Below are 16891 nucleotides of genomic sequence, written 5' to 3'. Positions count from 1 at the left end.
TGCCTGGCCAGCCCCTTGCCCAACTGACACTGTTCCATGCTGACGCAGGAGCCAGTGTGAGCTATTGCCTGTGCTGGCCTCCCCGCTGCCTTTGCATCAGGCCCCGGGGGAGTCATCCCCAAGGCCAAGTGAGTCTTTAGGAAGGGGGTACACACATGGCCTCTCCCCTAAAATGTGCTGACATCCAGGCACTGGTCCGCCCCAGGAGTATCTTCAGGGGTAGCAGCAAAGCGCAACATACTTCATTTCATATTGGTGGAGTCAAAGGTCTAAATCTTTAGAGTGCTGTAACGTGGGCACCATTGGGCCAATTTTAGTGAACTTTAGATCGTTTTGCTTCTGATTGCAAGATCAGGTCCACATACAGTATTTGCATCAGGCCTCTGGACCTCCAGAGAGCTCACTTTGCAGGGAACTAGGTTCACTGGCTCCCTGCACCAGGCTTCTTCCCTGATTTGCCCTTCACTGGCCCTATGATCTCCTGGCCATCTTGCAGAGTACCCAAGGAGCAGTAGAGTCCATGTCTTCCCTCAGTTGGTCCTCAGGAAGCATAAGGAGGCCAGCACCACTGGCCCTGAAGAGACCCATCTAGTCCTGAGAGTCAGCAGCAGACAAAGTCCTAAGTCCATCAGCGGCATCAGGTGGCTTCTCCTTCCAACTGTCCATGGTTTTGCTGTCATCAACTTTTAGGCCCAGGGTGTTGCTCTCTGCCTCTCCCTTGTACAGGGGTTTATAAGTGTGGAGAAAAGTTCTAGATGCCTGGAGTCACTGGCAAATCCTAGGATGGGACATCGCCCCTCCACCACTGCCCCAACCCTCCTAGCCCAGCATTTTTGAGACAATCCAATATGTCAGAACCTTCCGTTATGTAGGGCGTATGTGCCCATGCAGAGGCGTGGTCATGAAAATAAGAGGGGTGACCGGAGCAAGTTCTCTGTGGTAACTCCAAACCAGTTCTGATGTAGCTCCCCCTCCTACTTGGTTTGGAGCCAAGCTGGCTAGCAGGACAATAGAGAGGACAGGCCCAAGTGTCAGCTATATCTGTCTGTGACAGGGTAGGTGCCTTAGAAGTTAATCAAGTTATTGGTCACAGTCCCTAGGCCATCCTGTCAAGGAGGAAAACTCCCTCAACACACCCAGGGACTGTTGTCCACATTCTGGGAGCAGTACACATCTCACTACATGGGAGCCATCAGCAGTCATGTAAAACAGAACACTGGCAGAACGGCCTTTTGGTTTTAGGCAGGAAAATGACAACTTTCTAAAAGTGTAATTTCCACAATAGTAAATCAAAACCCGACGAGCATTAAGTTGGTTTTTAAATTACTATTAAAATGAGTCCATGAATTATTTCTCTAGCTGCTACCAATTTGAATTTAGCCTTTATTAAATGTGCCAACGCATCCCAATTTCCCCCTATGAAAGCAGCCAGAATTGCTACAGTGAAAATCGCTTTTGAGAATATTTCACTGTAACGACAGGTTTATCATTAGTCTTACTTTTAAACATCATGTACTCAGCCTTTATGGGCAATAACGCCTACTTAGGGATGATTTATTAATATTTCAAAAGAAGGTTTAGGCCTGTGAAAAAAAGGGGTTATTCTGATACGCACACATGTGTGCACATAAGTTCACATGTAATCATCCTAGTGCCCCTTAACCTAGCTCTATCACACCGGCCTCTGGTGGTTACCATGTATAGTCTAATTAGCATGAAATTAGCATGAATGAGACTCCGGTCGTGAGACTCACCCACAGCAAAGGTGCAAAACCGGGTGATCCAAAACAAACCATCCTAGCCGACTTGATGGGCAGAACCCATTTTGAATAGTACCTAAATGCATGTGTGTGTTTCAGATGATATACTATAACTTATTTCAGCTGGCCACAGTGGCCAGTGTATCCAGATTGTGTCATTACATCGAACTGTGAAGATATCGTGGTGCCGAACAATGACTATTTATTGCCAAAATGTGTGACACGGTCATCTCTCTTAACTAACAGTTTCTAGGGTTTTGTTGCTACAAATGTATTTGATGGTAACATTTTGAACCATGAAAGTATGTGAACTTCCAATCAGTGAAATTACTTCAAAATCTGTAGCTTTGAATATTATTAATCACTTTCACGTTTTATGATATTATTTATAAATTCCACAAAGACTAATTTGTTAATAAAATCACCCTTTACCATGACAATTTATGTGTTAAACATAAGAGAATAATGCTGGGAGGGTCGAGGGAAAAGGGACGACTCATATCAAGGACCGTGTAGGGCAAAAAGGAAAAAAAAGTACAATTGAGAATTGGGGACGTGGAAAAAAATCAAATAAGAAAGGAGATGAGACAGCTGCGGGTAAGTGGTAATTTCGATGGAGTAGCCGGGATATGTTGGTCATCATCCTTTTGCCATTCATGGTTACTTCACTTCCAGGATTCATCGGAAAGGCGATGCAGTTAGCTTTTAGAAGATGAATGACAGCAATAACCCCTTTCTCATATAGGGCTTCATACTGTACTTCTGCCATTTCTAAGTTCTGTAATTAGCAGATGTTACTTTTATCCTTGGAGTAAAGGACTTCTGAAATGACCTCACCAGGATTCAAGCTCTTGACCTTCAGATCACCTCATGTTTCAGAAGCAAGCTTTCCTCTAATTGAGCCATGCTGCCACTCTGCTAGCTTTTTGGGAAGTTAGGAAGTTCTTTCACTGACAATGCAAGATCCACCTCTCGCTAGTCACCAAGCTTCCTCTTTTGATGATCTTTCCTTTCTACTTGAGACAGTTTTTTGCTCCTTATTTCTTTCTTTGAAGGCTGGAACTTATTGCCTGGGTTAGCGGACAATTTGCAAGCTTCTCACTCTGAGGATTTCTGCACTTCCAGACAATACTGGCTTTGACTTAATGCCTCCTCTTTCCATCTTGGAGTATAGTGCCTTGACTGCTCTCTCTAGAAGGAAAGGCGCCGTCTTACTGATCTCAGGCTACAGTGATCACGCGATAGGCAGAGGGTCTAAATTTGTTTCTCTAAAAAATTCCCCTAAAGGGGACTTAAGCACTTTCTTGGAAACATTGCCTAGTTACACAATACGATCACTGGTGTCACTGTTTCAGAAGGCCAGTAACCTTTTACTTACTAAGACCTATGAATTAAGGTGTAGAATGGGCAATATTGTAAGCCCACTGTACAGTGTATAGCCATTCATTGTAAAAAGTCCTATTCTCATTACTGTTCTATGTTAAAGGATTTTTCTTATGTTTATCATGTTTAGGAGGGCAGTGTTCCAAACAGCAGGGACTCTCAGTGCACACAACTATCCCTTTAAATGCCTCTAAATCAAGGGAGTGAAATAATGTGTAACTTATCAAATCGGTCTTTACAAACAAAAGTTAGACCTGGAATTGCATCTTCTGTTTTTGTTATAGCAATGCCTGAATATGCAATTAACTGACTATTAAAGCTTTCAACAGCAATTAATGCACGTCTCATAATGGCAGTCATTTAACGGAGGACTAATGCAGTCCATCCCAGCAGATCTCTGACCCTCATCCACTTATTCTGCACACGTTTTACCTCCTCCACACCCATAGGATCACAGAGGGGATGACTTCCTGCCTCAAACGGCATAGGAATTGGGATTGAGAACATAACAAAACATTACAGGCACAAAAAAGGACGTGCAGAGCTAATTACTGCTCCCTGCATACCACAAACTATCTCTCACACTTTCTCATCCATCACGCCACCAAGCGCCACATCCCTAACTGGACCTCCCTGCTCATCAGGCATGACATGGAAACATTTTTCACAAAGGGTCAAAACAAAACCAGCACAGTTCCAACCATGGTGTAGCATGCTATCCATGTGGATAAACGCTTCAATATTCCACATAGGGGTAGTACACACTATATACATTCTACAATACTTTATCTCACAAGCAAATAATCTTTCCATCCATCCATTCTTTCACTCTCCTCTCTTCTCCTATGATCACTTTCTCTCTACCTTTCCCCTCCCACTCTTTGTCTCTCACTTGAAGCCTCCCCATGCCTGCTGCAATTATCCTTGGGAGCTGGGGAAAGTGACAGAAGCACAAGGAGCAGCCATCTGCCCTACAAGCTGGCCTTCAGGGGCTCCAGCCCACTGGAGAAATGTCTGGTTGGATAAAAAGCCTGTCTGGCCACACACAAGACTAATCCCAGTAACAACTGGATTAATCGTTAACCTTATGTTAACCAGTGTAGCATGCTATCCGGCGCAAAGCACTTCAATGCCTCGTCCGAGGTAGTAAGGGCTATTTAAATGCAATTTACATAAGCTACTTAGCACACATATGCATTTGCTGTGTGGTGTGCACCTGTACCAACCAAGGATATTCCTATGCCATGTAAAACATGGCACAAGGGTGCTTGCTCTGGCGCTAGGCAGCTTCTGTAGCACCAGTCTTGTAAATGCGGTGCATCCCTGAGTTTTGAAACTGATGGAGCGCGGCATTACCAATTTTGGTGTAACACCGCGCTCCAAAAGGGGGTGGTGAGGGACGGAGCATCAGAACCAATCAAACACTCACACCCAGTCAACAGATCTGGGTTTGATCCATCACCGTTCTTTAGCCCACTCTGCCACCCCAGTTCAGACATGGCCATATGCAAATCAGTCTGACCCTGTGCCTCATGGGAACAGTCCAGCCCGAACTGCCAAGCCATGCCTTCCCTGGACCGGAAACAAGCTTCCTCAGACCGGTTTCCGGCATTTCAGCCGTCTTCAGCCAGGCTTGCTTGAATCCAGTGGCAAAGTGAGCAAGGGACTCACGTCTGAGCATACCCTGCCAACTTATGGCGAACAAAGCGGTACAAAAAGGGGGTGGTGATGGATGGAGCATCAGAACCAATCAAACACTCACACCCAGTCAACAGATCTGGGTTTCATCCATCACCGTTCTTTAGCCCACTCTGCCACCCCAGTTCAGACATGGCCATATGCAAATCAGTCTGACCCTGTGCCTCATGGGAACAGTCCAGCCCGAACTGCCAAGCCATCCCTTCCCTGGACCGGAAACAAGCTTCCTAGGACCGGTTTCTGGCATTTCAGCCATCTTCAGCCAGGCTTGCTTGAATCCAGTGGCAAAGTGAGCAAGGGACTCACGTCTGAGCATACCCTGCCAACTTATGGCGAACAAAGCGGTACAAAAGGGGGTGGTGATGGACGGAGCATCAGAACCAATCAAACACTCACACCCAGTCAACAGATCTGGGTTTGATCCATCACCGTTCTTTAGCCCACGCTGCCACCCCAGTTCAGACATGGCCATATGCAAATCAGTCTGACCCTGTGCCTCATGGGAACAGTCCAGCCCGAACTGCCAAGCCATGCCTTCCCTGGACCGGAAACAAGCTTCCTAGGACCGGTAACACCGCGCTCCGCCAGTTCCTAGCAAATATGCCCCTTAGTCAAAAGCCACTAGCAGAAAGCAATGTAGTTAACAGAGGGGCTACTTGCTGCAAAAGTTGCATTTAATTCACCTTGGTGCCTCCTTGTCTGTGTTTTCCATGTTGGGGAGCATCATCAGTGAAGTCATTGTGTGCTCCTTGGTTGATTCACAACGGCATTCCAAACACACACCTTAAAATGCAAACCTCTTTCCCTCTTCTATCCCTCCGCTACCCTTCTCTATCCAAATACCCGAATAACATATCCACCACTCAAATTACTTTCATATTTCACTATACTAATTTTCAACACTAATCCTTTATAGTTTCAGGAGTAGCGTACTACTTGCCAAAAAAGCGCTTCAACACCCCATCAGGGTCAACAAGCGCTATATAAATGCAAACCTTTTTCCGTCTTCTATCCCTCCGCTATCCTTCCCACTCCAAATAACTGACTAATTTCCACCACTCAAATTACTGTCATATTTCACTATACTAATTCAGCACTAATCCTTTATGGGTTCTGGAGTAGCGTGCTACTTGCCAAAAAAGCGCTTCAACACCCCATGGGTAACAAGCGCTATATAAATACAAACTTTTTTTCCCTCTTCTATCCTTCCGCTATCCTTCTGAATCCAAGTAACTGACTAACATATCCACCACTCAAATTACTTTCATATTTCATTATCCTAATTCAACACTAATCCTTTATGGGTCCCAGAGTAGCATGCTACTCGCCGAAAAAGCGCTTTAACGCCTCGTCAGGGGTAGTAAGCACTATATAAATGCCACTACAATACAATGGTGTAGCAAGCGCTTCAGAGTCCTATATAGGGGTATTAAGATCTATATACATGTTACGATATAATGCAATAAATATAGTCATAATTCTATGTTTGTGGAATGTCCCGGTTTTTGGTTTTCAAGGTCTGGTCGCCTTATTCAGGATGACGCGTGTGATATCATAAACAAATGATTGTGGGTGAGTTCATGTTACCCAACATCCTCAAATTCTACATTTCACAAGGTTTGTGAAGTGGCTTAAAAGCGAATTAGCTAATAGCATCAACTGAACAATCTGGACATTATTGTGTTTTTATAGCTCTCCTTAGTGTTAGATTAACTAAAATGTTTTCACTAGGCGTGCCCAAGTTATGCACGTGGCTTGCACAATTGTGCACTTCGGCATAAAGGTCACACAACCCGCGTGCTCCCTTCCCTCCCCCGCATTTTGTTTCATTTAAGAGGAGAACAGTGCACACTGGCCCCGGGAGCACAGTGAGCTATTTCTGCAAATGCCAGCTGCTTTTCAGGCACTTTTACGTGTTTAGCGGTGATGGGCACATACATTTTTAATTATGGCGAGATCGAAAGGGCCGGCAAGTCATCCACAGTGACTCATGCGTCCAGAGATTCAATTAGATCCCGCCAAACACTGTGAATATGACACACTCTTCTATTTTAGAGCATAGGTGAAGCGCACTGAGGCTCGTCTCCTGGCACTCAAGCAGATGGCTCTCTTTCAGTTGAAACTACTCAGATATAACACAGCGTTATTGCTAAATGGAACAGGTTGCACGGGAAATAGCAATGCAATGCAGGCAAGGTGGCTCAGTGAGTAAAGTGCTCGCTGCTGACATCTGCAGGTGACCTGCAGGTCACACGGGTGAATCCTAACCGGGTGGCCTCACCCTTCCATCTTCCTGAAGCCGATAAACCATGTACCATGTTGTCGGGTAAAAGTAATGCCTGTGTACACAGTTTAAAAATGGTATGTATAAAAAACAAGTTCTTCTGTGAGGTCAACAAATACAGTATTTTACTGACGAGAAGCAAAAAATTGGTTCGGTTAAATTACTATGCTCAGAGCAAAATATGTTACGTTGAGTAAGTTATAAAAAAAGTATCTGATAACAGATGAATCCTGATTGAAAAAGGCTAAATCAGTATGGGCTAGACAATACGCAGCTCGAAATTAAGTGATATCTTTTTTTTTTAGCTTTATCGTCTGCTGCAGTGCCTAAAATGCAAATAAGTTTGCAGAGAACATCACGCAAGTCCTGAACACTTGATGCCAGGCCCTACATTACATACTGTACGTGGCTCCATCACAGACAGAAATTAAACCAAATCTGCAACAAAAAAACATTGGCAGCTCAGAGGAAAGGCGAAACAAACCAGAACGTTCTAGCACCTTCTAGGGCTGAAATGCGACCCCAAACAATTTTGTCACGTCATGTTTATGCAGTTAGGGCCTACAAATTAACAATTGGGTCGAAGGCCATTGTAAAGGTATGCAGAACATTTTTTGAGCTCTCAGGCGTTTTCGAAAACGGTCACATTCCAGTTCTATGCCTTCTGAAGTGTACGTGCATGGGCAAAGGTGCCACATATGAACAAATGTATCAAGCAAGCATGGTACCATATGTCTGCCCTTTGTTCCATTTTCTCAGTGAGCCTGTGTGGAACGGGCCACAACTCGGTAGGTCTGAGCACAAGTGTCTGAGAATCTATGAAAACGTTCCAAAGAGAAAACCATGTTTAGATAAAACTGAAGCCCCATCAATCGAAAGGTGAACAGTTTCCCGAACCCCAAAAGGTACTGGTTTTATCTAGGTGATGGAAGCCACAAGTGTTCAAATGAACAGAGAATGTGGTACACTCTTGAGGACAAACCAGTTACATGTCCCACTTGTCCTCAAATCACTGTTCAAGTCAGAGCTGAGAAGGTCACAGGTACACCAAACCTTGGGGCCTATATTTCTTGAACATCTGGTCGTAGTTCTATTTTTACCCACGTGGGGTGCCCATAGGTCTTGGGGCACCCTAGGAAACCTGTGTCAACTAGCAACTGGGTAACTAAAGTTTGGGTGTCCCACCTTTAAAGACAATATTTCCCATACTCTAAGCTGTCTCATTGATTCTGGAACCAGGGTGGCCAAACTAGGCCAGTGGAACAGCCTATATGACCTAAGATAAAATAGAAAAAACAAGTGAATTTCTCAGGTTGGAAAGAAGGTGATGCAAGCTCATCTCTAGATAGAGTCTTTCAGTGGTCCTAGCATGTGTGTTACCCTCATATGCAACATATGTTTGGCCGTCACACCCATCTGGCTACACTGCTACGCAGTGCTTGAAATGGAAAAATAGAAGTGCAGATACTCTGTACCAGAGTTCCTGCTTGTTTCTGAGAAGTGCCGGTATTCTCCAATTAAAAGTATTAAATCTCTCTTAAGAAGTGCAGGCGCACTCTGTCTCAAAATAAAAAAGTGCCGGTACTCAGTACCAGGCAGTACCCGCCCATTTAAAGCACTGCTGCTGGGGGAAACTAAATAAGGATTGTCTCATCCAAGCCAACATTGAGAGTTGCCTTCCTCTTGTGCTGCAGTCACTGCATCTTCAGCACACTGAGGGCACAACACAAGTGCACCCTACCATGTATAACACGCAATATCACTATATGCGTGAAGGGAAGTGTAGGACCCCTAAGGGAGAACTGAGGCCTATTTTACATCTCGGAAGCGAGTAGATTTCTCTACAAGAGGAAAATGTGAATGGAGCCCTGTCCCTCACTACAATGTCTTTCCAACTAAATCTCACTCGCCCCAGTGCCTGTTGAGGTGGCAAGAACCACACTCTACTATAGTTTGGGGTGCACCTTGGTTAAACTCCTCTAGGTGGCCACAATACAATACACTATATATGTGTGTGTGTGTGTATATATATATATATATATATTACCTACTGGCGGTCGCCAGTAGGTAGTTATAGTTAGGACCACGTTTCCATAGGAAAACCTCAACATTCTATTTTGAATAACTTTGGCGCCGGTCGACGAATCCTCGCGAATTTCTCAAAATAGGTGGGGCGCTACGCTCCGCTCCTACCCTGAAAGTCTCGGGGGGATCCGTCAAGCGGGGGCTGAGATAAAAGGGGGGTCCCAAAACGCGTTTTTCCCATGCATTTTTCCATAGGACCTTTAGAACGAGCTACAGCCCGAACGGCTGAACAGAATTACTCAAAATTTGGCAGAGAGGTAGTCCCTAGGTCAAGGAAGTGCCTTTTGTAGGTTTGGTGTAAATCTGTTCAGTAGATTCTGAGAAAATAGCCTTTAAATCAATATATATATCTGAGCCCGCTTACGGTACGCTTACCGTACGCTTACGGTAAGCGTACGGTGGCGTGCGCGAGCGCGATTCTGATTGGCTCTTAGATCTTAATAAACATTCGAATCGGCCGAAACCAGGAAGCGGCGGCCGCCATTTTGTCTCTCGCACTGAGTGTTGTTTATCAAACATGATGGCCAAAAACATGTTACGGGGCTGTTTTGACAACTCCCTCCCACATAGTCATGTTGAGGGAGTCCACAAACATCCCCCAAGAGCAAAAACGGTTTTATTTTTTTTTTCGGCAATTTCGCGGGGTACGCTTACCGTACGCTTACCGTAAGCGTACGGTAAAAAAATAAAAATAAAAAAAACACTATCCACACTTACCCCACCCCCTGTGCTTTTGGTGGCCGAAGGCCACCAAATGTACAGGGCTTATTAATAGGTAAAAAAAACTAAATTTTGGCAACATGAAATTATAAAATTGAAATAAAAAAAACACTATCCACATTGACCCCACCCCCTGTGCTTTTGGTGGCCGAAGGCCACCAAATGTACAGGGCTTATTAAAGTTGATAAAAACCGTGCACGGAACGAACTGCGTTAAGTGGGCGCGCACGCCTCGAATGGCGTAAAGTAACTTAGCATTTAAAAAACCGTACAAATTCACTGAAAAAACCATAGGTTTCACACACGTTATAGTTAGGAATTAGCATTTAAAAAACCTTGCAAATTCACTGAAAAAACCATAGGTTTCACACATGTTATAGTTAGCGGAAATTTTACTGATAAAAAACCAGTGAAATTCCCCTGTTATAGTTAGTGCAGGCAACTATAACTCACGCGACCGCAATCTTCTGCTGATGACATATGTGTCTTTATGAAAAAAAAATATTTGTAATATATGTATAGCTAAAAATGTATGGAAGAAGACATGGGCATATAAGTGTCTAAATACAGTATTAGCATCAGCAGAGGATTGCGGTCGCGTGAGTTATAGTTGCCTGCACTAACTATAACGGGGGAATTTCACTGGTTTTTTATCAGTAAAATTTCCGCTAACTATAACATGTGTGAAACCTATGGTTTTTTCAGTGAATATATACATACATACATGCATGCATACATATATATATATATATATATATATATATATATATAACAGTCACTCGATAGAGATTGACCCGCCGCTACTCCAAATCAGAGGGCGGGTCGTCTCGTGGGACCTCTCAAGCATGGTCCAAATTACATCTCAACTCCCTTGCGAAACAAGGACGTCGACGCCATGTCTTACACCAACCATAAATGTATTTGTCAGCTGTTGCTGATATTATATATATCATATAAATGATACACATATCCAACAATCATGGAATTTTATAAATCCTCTCTGTCTTTTGACATTAAACGTTTGAAAGGCTTCCCAAACTTCCTAACTTTTGGTTTCTTGAGAATCACGTACATTTAAAAAAACTTATTTATAACCCTTTTAACACCAGAATTAACCTACATTATCAACCAGCTGTAGGCATCTTGAAAGTTTGTTTAATGAGTTGGTACTGATAGATACTTGCTGCTGATTGGTCGCTTCCCTCACTGCCAGTTCCCTATGTATTTTTGTGCGCTTTTTCTCCCTCGCACTCCACTGCACGCACCTTCAGTCCCCTAAGCAGCATCTAGAAATCTGTATAGCCAAGAGTGACTGCTGAGAATGATAGCTTAGTTACTTCAACCCCGCAAGCTAATCACCAGCAGTTTAAGGATTGCAAGTTTCAAATTGCCTAAAAATGTAGGTCTTGCCACTAGGCTGGTTGATTAGCATTTTAATTGGTGATTTTGAGTCCTAGGTCGAGTGCACACCATCTTACACAAATGTAAATTTTGCTCAACATACTCAGTAATCCTCAATTGAAACAGGGCAACTACAGCTGGAGTGCAGCGAGGGTAAGCAGTATATTTGGATCCTCGTGTACTAAAGATTTGTGCTCGCGTGGCACAATGTGACGGTAAAGATAGCATCCGTCTTTGTGCTACTTTTAAGACCCACATGCACTGCGCTAATTTGCATAATATCACAAGAGAGCCCACACCAATGTATTGAATGAGGTTCCTGGTCTTTTAATGATATCAGAGTCTCCAAATTGAAGAACAGACCACCTAGCCCCTCAATTATAGTGCAGCAGTCCAGCAACACAATAGTAAACAGTACAGTAATTGGGTTATCTGACAACACTACTATTTCTGCAGATTTCTTGCTGTGATGAGATTCCTTCACGGCTCAAAAGTTATTATATCATTACAGTTGCCACCAGCTAAAATGTGGCAGCCTTCAACAGCAGATACACATGAAATGAATCTGCAGTAACCCTGTGTAAGGATGCCGTTCAGTCTGTAGCCCTTTCCCCCATGGCTTCACATCTTTGATTCCAATGGGGGGGGGGATATATAGACTATAGAGTGGCCTAGCCTTGCTAAAAAGTAAAGAGGCCAAACTCCTTTGTTGTTTACTCACTTTAAGATAGTTGGCATTTTCCTGTTCAAAATTCAGGGGCCTTTCTAGGCGTTTCCAGCTACCTGGCCCTGCTGAGGGTTCCCTCATCAAGAATGTGTATTGGACCCAGAGAGTGGACAATGGGCCGTGGGTGCTACTGGGAGAAGGTCTTCTTGGCAGGATGTCTGAAGAGGAGCTGTACCTTGACCTTGATTACATTTCAAGGGATCTTGCCCACAGCACTAACAAAGGAATCTGACACCAAGCCTGCCCTTGGCTTTCCCGCTTTGGAGTCAGGACCACGGAAGAACTGACCTGAACCAGTTTTTCGGGGTAGGCCAGTGAATTCCCCACACCGAAAATGACACCTGGTAAAAAAGATAAAACCCTCAGAAATAATCAGAACACTTCCAGACCTATGGTTGATTTTGAAGAAGGACTGCCCTGCTGCTGGTAGGACTTCCCGACTGACTGTCTGACAGAAGGAAGATTGGACCTGCTTGCCCTGATCCCAAGTTTACCCGGAGTGACTCCAAGGATCAGTTTGCTGACCTCCTGTGTTGGCTACAGGTATCCAACAAGCTTCTTGAGGCCTCCCTACATCTGCCCTGCCTAGACCTGCCGGATCCTTGCAGCTGGCCTCTGCTGGAGTGAGTCCTGATTCCCAAGAGGTGCCCCCCAGGTCCTACCCCCTTGGTTGGCATAAGTGAGAGCTCTTCATAAGAAAAAGATTAAAGTCCTGGAGTTTGGGCTATTCGTGACCGGAATGGGGCAGTTTATGCCAAAACTCAGCTGCCCATGACAACCGTCAATGCGAAGGTCTGGTGAGACTTGCTCTTCGCACCGACAGGGACCGTCCGCAACAACCGGCAACGTGAATGCTGCACAGAGAGCAACCATCCTCAATAATCCATCAACACGAAGCTCCAGCAAAATTCGGATCTTCACGCTACAGCAACGACTGTCTATGACACTCGACCTGCACTTTGCACATAATGTCTCCTCATCGTGGTTTCCTCCATCACAAATGAAACTCTTTGCCTCAGACTTTAGAAGGTAACTCTTCAGGTGGACTTATATGGTCCATGTACCTGACCCATGTTCCATCGCGGTCAGCCAGAACTTGTGACTATTCCCCGGCCTAGCGCGACCAGATAACCGCACCCTTTTCATTAAACACTCTAAAAATCAATATCTCTGGCTCTGCTGATTGGGGGTTTTTTTTGGGTGCCATTTTACTTATTAAAATGTACTCTATTTTTCTAAATTGGTTTGGCATTGTTCTTGCGTTGTGTTTTCACTTTGTTACTGTTTGTGTGCTGCATAAATTCTGCACACATTGCCTCTAAGTTATGCCTGTTTTATCTTGTGCCAAGCACCCAGAGGGTTCAGCACAGTTAATTTAGTGACTTTTGTGGTTCAGCCTGACAAGGATTATGGTTGTTGCTTGAGTGGGTCTTCTGCCCTCCTCAACCAATAACCCAGTTTCTTACAGGCACAGAAAAACAAGCTGACAGAAATGCTCATTGACAGGATTAAGCCCACATGCACTCATATTCTCAAACACATGTTCTCTCTCTCTCTCTCTCTCTCTCTCTCTCTCTCTCTCTCTCTCTCTCTCTCTCACTCACTCACTCACTCACTCACTCACTCACTCACTCTCACCTCACCTCTGCATTCACCTAACTTGTAATTCGGCTCCCAGAAATAGGGGTCTATCAGGAAGTAGTGACCTCCTGATCTGAGCTGAAGTACTCATCTGGGCACTCTACTCTCTACTGCTTCAAACCTTCGGTCTCCACCACATGGGACCCTCTGCTTTCACTCTGCCCTGCATTCAATCTTTGTCTGGAAGTGTGAGGTCTGAAAAGCATTGGCCGCTCACCATGCAGGTAGTCACACGGTGTTAGTCCATGTTGTCCAGCCCCCACACTGCCACTCATGTTGTATATGTGCATGTGAGGCCAGTCAGCTTTGCAGTCCTAGTTGGCTAACCGACCCTTGGGGTGCAGAAAAAAGCCCTATGCTGGATAGATGAGACTGCAATGCGCTCCCAGCCGCCTGACAGAGCCTTTCTTGAATGCCTGAATGTTTGTACTGTGCCTGTGGGATGGGGCACTCAGCCCATCACACACTCTTTGTTCTGGTCAAAGGGTCTGAAGTAGCAGGGCGTCACCGTCTGCAGTGCATCGAAGGCAGCACTGCCCAGGCATGGCTAGGGTCACCATCTTTCCCTGAGAAAAAGACCAGCCATTTCTGCGTGTTTTGGGGTTCTGGAAACGCCAGAAGCTGATATAATATCCGTTTGTGTAAAGTCGTCTGTATTGTAATATAATACAGCATTTGTGCCTTTATTTGCCTTAAAAACAAAACATTTAATAACAGTGTAGACAACATTAAAAGTATCTTGCCCTGTTTTTAACTGTGATTTTCTTGTTTTACGTGAACGTTTCAAAGGTGAAAAAGTAAAGCTACGCTGGCAAAATAGTGGTCAGTTGGCAACCCTAGGCCGGCCCTTGGGAGCGAAGAGCTCTGCTTCTGGGGGGACTGTGCCCCATAGCGCGAGCCTCCACTTATTAAAACGTTAGGGTTAGCTTGACGTATATAAACCACTCCCTCTTCAGCCACTTGAGCCCCAGAACTCTTCGATAGAAAAATACTCTTGAAGGTGAAAGCAAACCATCAATTAATGTGTCAATACAGAGTATCTGGGGTGTACTGAATGTAATAGTTTTACAATGTATAATGTTGCTTTTTCGAACTTGTCACATCCAAATCTATACACATTTATAAAATGATAAAAGAAAAAATATATATATACATATATATATATATATCGAGAGAAAAAGTGTATGTGTGTGTAAAAACATATTAAACATCACTTACTGTAGAACACACTTTACACTTATTGAAGTACAGACGATAAGTTAACATTAAAGTGATAAAAGCTGGCATTTTTTAATAGACAATTTAGAGGAATCATTCATGTACACTGGTGACAGTCTGCCAAATAATTTTCCTATAGTTACCTTAGAAGCCACCTCGTTCCTAACCATTTGTGTTGAAAACCTTTCAGTGGGCCCATCCACCAGTGGCGTAACAAAACTTTAGCCCCCCCCCCCTGCCCCCGGAGGCAGTTAGGAGCTCTCAGGCCACGGTACTGTGCTGAAGGCCCCCCCCCCCCTCACCGCGGCGACTGTACGGGGCAATGTTCTACCACTGCCGTCCGCATCAGCTGTAGGTACAGTATGTAATAAAAAACATGGCCGCCTGTTCCCCAGCGGATTAAGAAAATGGCGGCCACACGTAGATCTCGTTCAGGTCACTGATCCCACACTTTCTCTGTCCTTCTGGGGATCGGATCAAACCGTTCCTCCAAGTTCTGCAGCAAAGGTTTAGAAATAATGAGGGTTAAAGGGAGGTTAGCAATCATTATAATTCAGGCCCAGGGCTTTCCAGCTGAGACAGCAATTAGCGCCTCCCCTTCTTACTTCTCATTAGCAGACGCTGAAATTTTTCATTTGCAGTCTCAAAGTGTTGTACTGTACCTGTGGTGAACAGCTCATGCTCCTATGGGAACAGACAACCAACTTTGTAAAGCTGCCTAAAACTTGTATTTAATCTCACTCACAGATATATTTGACGATGGTCGTGAGGGAAGGAAAATTGCGTTTCAAATTACCAACTTTTGAAATGTATGTTTCTGAATTTTTTAATTAGGAGCAATAATATGGGTCTCTCTGACATTATATAAAACTACTGTGGAATACTCAGAATGGCTCAAAAGGCTGGTAACATTTGTGCTGGGTATTTTTAGTAAACCCAGGCAAAATGTCATTTATGTTGGGGTAATTCACGTAATATCGGGCATTGCATGTTACGCTTGTTACAAAAATTTCAAATATTATAGCATTATGCAACACTGTGTAATTACACTGCATTGATGTCAAAATTATACCCTAGGAGCAACAAGGACAAGAAAAGCTTTTGTAGTGCAAAATCCTTCCTCACATCCAAAAAGGGTACGAGAACGCACTTCATTCTAAACGACAGCACTAAATGCAGGTGGTGCATTTTACATTTTGTGATTACGTTTAATTTTGCATAATTTTCATGAAAATTCCCACAATTACACAAAAGCAAATTGTGCACACCTTCATTTTAGGCGAAATAGAAAATATTAAAATTAAGTTCCACTTAGTACGCTTGAGCTACACGTATGATAGTATAGCCACTCAACCAAATGTCAGTAAAAAAGAGTATTAAAAAAAGAAGGACAGAGAGATTAGGGCACCGAGGTGCAATAATTCTACAAACAGAAAAAAAAACTTACCCAAGCAGACATAAAACTGAAGCCATACAGTATAATGCAAATATCCCTTACATAACAATTAGACATAGTGACTGAAATATAGTGAAAAACATGTCTACATATCACTAATACTAAACATCATTTAAGATGGCTGAGGGTTTAATTGCAACACTCATACAGACTTAAACTACGTGCATTTAGATGTATTTCTGTTTAAGATATGTGATGCCTCCTAATAATATAGTCTATTAAAACCACAGATTCCCATGACTGTCCTAGGTTCAGCTGGGAATTAGCAGTAAAGGTGCCTCTAGCTACTTCTGATTCCAACACGCCTCTAAACTGTAATTTGCTAGAATTGTATGAATTGTTTTCCAAATTTTACTCTATAATTTGGAAAATATCTTCAGATCAGTTACGTCAGTTTCTCAGCAGGATCTCTGTCCTTTTTGCCAAATTGTCTCCAATGGACCTAATATGACATGCACTAAGTAGGGTGGCTTGGAGTGGGTGGATTGAAGTGGGGTGGATTGTAATGGGGTGAAGTG

At 43.8% G+C, this 16891-nt stretch overlaps 1 protein-coding gene across 6 annotated transcripts in view; it reads left to right on the top strand.

Moving 5' to 3' along the window:
- SULF2 (sulfatase 2) overlaps positions 1 to 16891 on the top strand; it is a 365924-nt gene that overhangs the window by 252617 nt on the left and 96416 nt on the right. The gene's annotated exons all lie outside the window — the stretch shown is intronic.

The sequence above is a fragment of the Triturus cristatus genome, chromosome 7, assembly GCF_964204655.1.
Source record: "Triturus cristatus chromosome 7, aTriCri1.1, whole genome shotgun sequence".
Classification (NCBI taxonomy): Eukaryota; Metazoa; Chordata; class Amphibia; order Caudata; family Salamandridae; genus Triturus; species Triturus cristatus.
Note: the sequence above shows the minus strand (reverse complement) of the source record. Positions and strands in the feature narration are given on the sequence as shown.